Below are 6,868 nucleotides of genomic sequence, written 5' to 3' on the forward strand. Positions count from 1 at the left end.
CTAGATTTAGAAAAGGCTGCGGTAATTAGATTTCTTTTCCTGACTTTTTAGATTTTTCTCTTCATCTGAATTCTTTAGGTTATTTTCTATGAATAATTATTTGAATTTTATTTTCATTATGTTAGCTATGAACTAAATCTTTTATCTAGGGATTAATGTAGTCACTTGAATTTCAATTTAATTTTATTATGATGTTCTATTGATACTTCTTCTCTATTCTAATCTATATGATGTTTATTTAATGCTAATAAATACTTGATCACTATTTACTTGGTTTAATGGTTTTGATTCAAAATTCGAAAGATGAGAATAGAATATGCTATCATTATATATACATAGGTGCATATTGGATGAAAGTACCTATATGACTTGTGTAGTAATTAGGTTTCCATGCTTAATGCCTTCTATATGTTTAAGTTTATCACAGAGATGTAGAAAACTTGCATATAGGCTAAGATCTTATATCTTGAAAAAGAATAGGAATTGACTATGTTAACCTGCTATTAGAATAAAAAGAAAAGATTTAGAACTGATTAGTAAAATTAATAGAATGAAAAGTTGATGAAATTAATTTCTAGGCTTCTTATTATTGAGTTTTAATTTGTTAATTTATTATTCTGTTTCCAGTTATTTAAATTAAGTTTATAGTTTAGAATTATTCATCTTAATTTTAATCACCAAATAGAAAGTGAAAAACAATTATTGGTAGTTGGTTAAAAGTCTCTGTGGGATGATCTCTGTTCTTACAGACTTTACTACTTGACACGACCACGTATACTTGCGTGCATAATTGACAGATCAAGTTCTTGGCGTCGTTGCTGGGGACTAATAATCAATATCAAAACTAATTGTTTTCATTCTACATTGGTCTTAATTTAACGTTTTCTAAATTGAGTTGCTTTTAAATTTCTCAATTTCAGGTGACCTATTTTATGCGACGTAAGGGTTTGAAAATACTAGTACCCATTGATCCTGAGATTGAGAAGACCTGCAAAAGAGAAAGAAAACAAAAAAGACTTGAAAAGATGGCTCGGAACGTTAATAATGTTGCTAATAACAATCTGAATCAGGGTAATGCGGGGAACGCTGCAGCTGAGGCAAACTTACCTCTGAGGGACTATGTACTCCCTACTGTTATAGGGAGGCGAACAATTTTGAGATCAAGCCCTCAATAATTCAAATGGTTTAGAATTGTGTTAAGTTTTTGGGACTACCTAATGAGGATTTGAACCTCCATATTACCAACTTTTTGGAGTTATGCGATACTTTCAAAATGAACAGAGTTAGTAATGACGCAGTCCGTTTGAGGCTCTTTCCATTTTCATTGAGAGACAGGGCTAAAAGTTGGTTGATTTCGCTGCAAGCCAATTCCATTATGACATGGGAAGATCTTTCTCAAAAATTTCTCGCTAAGTACTTTCCTCCTGCTAAATTGGCACGAATTAGAGGTGAAATAAATAATTTCTGTCAATTTGAGGGGGAATCTTTATATGACGCTTGGGAGAGGTTTAAAGAGTTGCTGCAAAAATGTCCACATCATGGTATAGTGAAATGGATGTTGGTGCATACTTTCTATAATGGTCTGAGGGGAAACACAAGAACTATCATAGATGCAGTAGCAGGTGGAGCATTTATGAGCAAAAATGCTAATGAAGCTTACGAGCTTTTAGAGGAGATGGCCATGAATAATTATAATTGGCCATCTGAGTGAGAAAATAAGAAGGTGGCAAAGTTGATCCTATTGCTATGCTCACTACTCACATTGCTTCGCTAACGAAACAAATACAACAACAAAACAACAGTCCAGCTCAAGCGATGCAACTATAACCTGCTCCTATTAGTTGTGAGACATGTGGAGGCCCTCATCACTTTCAGCAATGTCCAGCGGTGAGTTCTTATTCGGTAGATGATATCCCACTTGAACAAGTTCAAGCCATTGACAATTTCCCAATGCAACCTAATAATAACTCATGCCCTAACAACTATACTCCAGCATACAAGAACCATCCTAATTTTCCATGGAGTAATAATCAAGGGCACCAACCATAGTACCATCCAAATCCACCTCAATATCCTCCACATAGACCATTTTATGGGCTAAACCCAAGGCCCTTTTATGATACTCAAAGGCCACCAATGCCGCAGCATCAACAACCACCGCCTAGCATGACTAAACCAGAGGTATCCGCTGATGCATTGAGCCAATTTATGACAGAAACCAGATCCTCCATTCGGAGCTTAGAAACACAAGTTAGCCAACTTGCAAAGTTAATGGCGGATCGTAATCAAGGGGCTTTACCTAGCTCAACTGTGGTGAATCCAAAAGAGCAATGTCAAGTGATCACTTTGAGGAGTGGGACTAAATATGAGGGCCTACAGTAGAAAACAAGGGTACTAAGATTGAAGATCAACCTGTACCTAGTCTAGCACTAGAGGAGGTTACTGATGATCTTCCAAAGACAGAAAAGCCCAAATACACCGAGTCAACACCCAAGATTCCTTATTCTCAGCGGTTCCGAAAGGCAAATCTTAACAAGCAATTCTCTAAATTTCTTGAAGTATTTAAGAAACTTCACATTAACATTCCCTTTGCAGAAGCTCTTGAACAAATGGCTAGTTATGTGAAGTTTATGAAGGCAATTTTGTCTAATAAAAGAAAAATGGAGGATTATGAAACCGTAGCTTTGACAGAAGAGTGTAGTGCCATAATTCAAAAGAAACTTCCTCAAAAGTTGAGAGATCCGGACAGCTTCACAATACCTTGCACCATTGAGAATTTTCATTGTGAGAGGGCTTTATGTGATCTAGGTGCAAGCATTAATCTAATGCCACTGTCTATATTTCGAAGACTCGGTTTGGGGGAAGCTAGGCCCACTATGGTTACTTTACAACTGGCTGACCGTTCATTGACACACCTGATGAACCCAAAACATGTATGTTTTAAATATTTATAACTTGCAAGCGCACGAATCATTCATATAGAATAATGATCATGTAAGCAAGGATGTCGAACCCAAAGGAGTTGTCTAAAATAAAAAAGAAAACTCTTTTAAACAAAAATTAATAAATTCTAACCTAGCTCCAAAGATTGTTGAGATTTTTATATCAAGAAAATAAAATAAAAGATAATAATAAAGATATTAAAGCAATAAAAATAAATAAGATAGGAATTGTAAACAAGTTGTAAGAGAAAGATTATTAAGATAATAGAATCCACAAAATATAAGTTTAATAATATCAATAAGTATATTGATTCCCAAGTTTTAATAGTAGAAATTAATCAAACTACCACCTATTCAATTTAGATATTCTTTTTAAGCACAAATTATCATGGAATTGTAGGATTTATCTTCACTTTTAAAATTATAATTTCAAAGTATTTAATGTAAATCAATTTAATGAAATAACAAATAAATCAATGAATATTATTTATAAGGCAAAACATAATATTTTTGCTCTAAGCATTTGATGTGCACAATTTAATGGCACACCTTAATCAAAGAATGTTATGATTTTGCACTAATGAAGAACAGAGTGTAAATATGTTCTAACAATAAAAAATACAAGATATTTAAGATGAAAGAAAATATTTGAAGAAGAAAATCCATAAAATTTATTGCACAAAATGGGAAATCAACACACAACATAAATACTATCTAGTTACATATTGTTTCATCATCATCTTAATAATCTTAAAAAGATTAGAAACTCATAACTAGAATAGAAATTACAAACCAAAAATTACAAACATAAATAGGTAAATTTGGAGGAGAAACCCCCAAAATTTTCTTCTAAAAACTCATAGAAAAATAACCAAAAAAGAAGAAAAAGATGAAAAGAATGGAGTGGTTTTCCAAGTGTAGGAATTTTGTGGTATGACCTCTTCAAAAATAAGCACACCAAAAATGGTCTTGAAATTCCACATTTATAGCCAAAATGAGATTATTAAAATATTCAATTTAAATTAATTAAATTGATTAGATTAATTAAATTAATTATAATGTGGCAAATATGGGTAAATTGTATAGTGTAATGATGATTTTGTGGTGAAAATGTGTAGAAAAGTTGAGTAAAAATGACATTTTAGGGACAAGGGGACAAATGGACAAGAGAGTCATTTGTTGGGCTCAATAAGCACCAAGGAGGTTGTGGCAGGGAGCTGGTGTGGGCGTGAAGGTGCTGGCGTGTGGAGGTTGGGCTGGTGGCATTAGGCCTGGGGAGGTAGGTGGCTTGGGTGCTGGAGCTGGCTGAATGGGTGAAGGAACAACTAGGCCGAATGGGGTGGAAATGGGCTGTAGGTTGATTAGGCTGAAGCTGCTGGTGGACTGAAGCTTGCTGGGAGGAGCAGCTGGTGGAGACGGGCCCAGGTGGGCCTGTGGTAGCTGGGCCGAAAGGTGCTGAGAATAGGAAGCTTGGGGAGGTAGCTGTTGGGCCTTCGCCTGGGCCTGGGCTGCTGATGGTAAATACCATTTTTTCCTTTCTTTTCTCTAAAAAATGTCATTGTTCCTTCATTTTTCTTGCTTTTTAAGAGCCCAAAAACAACATTGTTTCCTACAAAATAATCATAAACTAAATTAAAATTAAATATTTTCACTAATAAAATATACCATATAACTTCCATGAAAATATTAATTTACATAAAATTTAATTTCAATAAAATCATATTTTTAGCATTCAAACTAACAATACTAATTTTAAATAATTAAATTACAACATAAAATAATAAAATATCTATAAAAACATATAAAAATCTAGAAAATTACAATAAGACTAATAAATACAAAATTACTCAAAAACTTAATAAATTACTTAAAAACTCAAAGACTAAGCAACAATTAGCATAAAAAATGTGGTAAAATAACTCTGTTTTGTAGAGTTATCAACACCCTCGAGGTATTATTGAAGACGTTCTTGTCAAAGTGGATAAATTTATTTTTCCTGCCGATTTTATTGTTCTTGATATGGAGGACGATGAAGATGTTCCAATTATTTTGGGAAGACCATTTTTAGCCACTGGTCAAGCCTTGATAGATGTTCAAAAAGGAGAGTTAAGGCTAAGGGTGCAAGGTGATGAGGTTGTATTTAATGTCTTTAAGGCTTTGAAGTATCCTAGAGCAAGTGATAGTTGCTTTAGTGTTAATGTAATTGAGGAACAATTGTCAAAGAGACAACTTGTTGAAGATCCGCTTGAGATGAGCCTTATTATGCAAGGTGGGGAAGACTGTGATGGCATTGAGGTTATTGAATATATAAAATGGCTAAACTACGCTGGACCTATTTATAAGAAGAAATATGAGGAACTTGGACTAGGACCCGAGAGACCACTACCATCTATAAAGAAACCACCTGTCCTTGAATTGAAAACTTTACCGAATCATCTTAAATATGCTTATTTGGGTAAGAATGATACTCTCCCTGTTATTATTTCTGCTTCATTATCTACTGTTGAAGAGGAAAAATTATTAAGAGTACTTCGAGCTCATAAATTGGCCATTGGCTGGACTTTAGCTGATATAAAAGGAATTAGCCCATCGACTGTTATGCAACATATTCTCATGGAGGAGGACAGTAAGGCTAGTATTGATGCTCAAAGGAGGCTAAATCCATCAATGAAAGAGGTGGTTTGAAAATAAATTTTGAAGTTGTTAGATGCTGGTGTTATTTATCCAATCTCGGATAGTTCGTGGGTAAGCCCAATACAAGTGGTTCCAAAAAAAGGGGGATTGACAGTAGTAAAAAATGATAATAATGAGTTAATTCCAACTCGTACAGTGACGGGGTGGAGAATTTGTATTGACTACAGAAAGTTAAACAAGGCAACAAGGAAAGGGCAACAAGGAAAGATCACTTTCCACTGTCTTTCGTTGATCAAATGCTTGATAGACTGTCGGGCCATCACTTCTATTGTTTTTTAGATGGGTATTCTGGTTATCACCAAATACCTATTGCTCCCGAAGATCAAGAGAAAACAACTTTTACTTGTCCTTATGGTGCGTTTGTTTTTCGTAGAATGCCATTTGGATTATGTAATACTCCTGCTACTTTTTAGAGATGCATGATGTCATTATTTTCTGATATGGTGGAGAAGAGCATTGAAATATTTATGGATGATTTCTTGGTCTTTGGCCCATCATTTGATATGTGTCTACAGAATTTGGAGAAGGTGTTAAAGAGATGCGAAGAATCTGATTTGGTCTTGAATTGGGAAAAATGTCACTTTATGGTGAGTGAAGGAATTGTTTTGGGCCATAAGATTTCAAGCAAAGGCATAGAAGTACATCGTGCGAAGGTTTCAATTATTGAAAACTTGCCTCCTCCAATTTCAATTAAGGGTGTTCAGAGTTTTCTTGGCCACGCTGGATTTTATAGGAGATTTATTAAAGATTTCTCCAAGATTTCTAAACCCCTATCTGCTCTATTAATGAATGGAGTACAATTTAATTTTGATGCTGATTGTCAAAGAGCCTTCAATACTTTGAAAGAGAAACTGATCACTGCACCGATTGTGGCCCCACCAAATTGGGAAGTTCCCTTTGAATTGATGTGCGATGCGAGTGATTATGCAGTTGGAGCAGTTTTGGGGCAGCGAGTTGACAAGGTTTTCCTAACAATTTATTATGCTAGTAGGACCTTGAATGATGCTCAATTAAACTGTGCAACTACTGAGAAGGAACTACTTGCAATTGTTTTTGCGTTTGATAAATTCAGGCCATACTTAATTGGTAATAAGGTTATTGTCTACACATACCATTATGCTATTAAGTACCTTATGACCAAGAAGGATGCAAAAACTCGTTTGATTCGATGGGTCCTTTTATTGCAAGAGTTTGACATGGAAATTCATGATAAAAAGGGGACAGAAAATCTA

At 34.6% G+C, this 6,868-nt stretch overlaps 1 non-coding gene across 1 annotated transcript; it reads right to left on the bottom strand.

Annotated features, from left to right (window-relative positions):
* Window positions 1–1,438: 1,438 nt before the first annotated feature.
* LOC133820651 (small nucleolar RNA R71) lies at window positions 1,439–1,545 on the bottom strand. Its single transcript, XR_009887055.1, has one exon. It is a non-coding gene; the product is annotated as a small nucleolar RNA R71 (small nucleolar RNA).
* Between the last annotated feature and the right edge of the window lie 5,323 nt (window positions 1,546–6,868).

The sequence above is a fragment of the Humulus lupulus genome, chromosome 2, assembly GCF_963169125.1.
Source record: "Humulus lupulus chromosome 2, drHumLupu1.1, whole genome shotgun sequence".
In the NCBI taxonomy this organism is placed as follows: domain Eukaryota; kingdom Viridiplantae; phylum Streptophyta; class Magnoliopsida; order Rosales; family Cannabaceae; genus Humulus; species Humulus lupulus.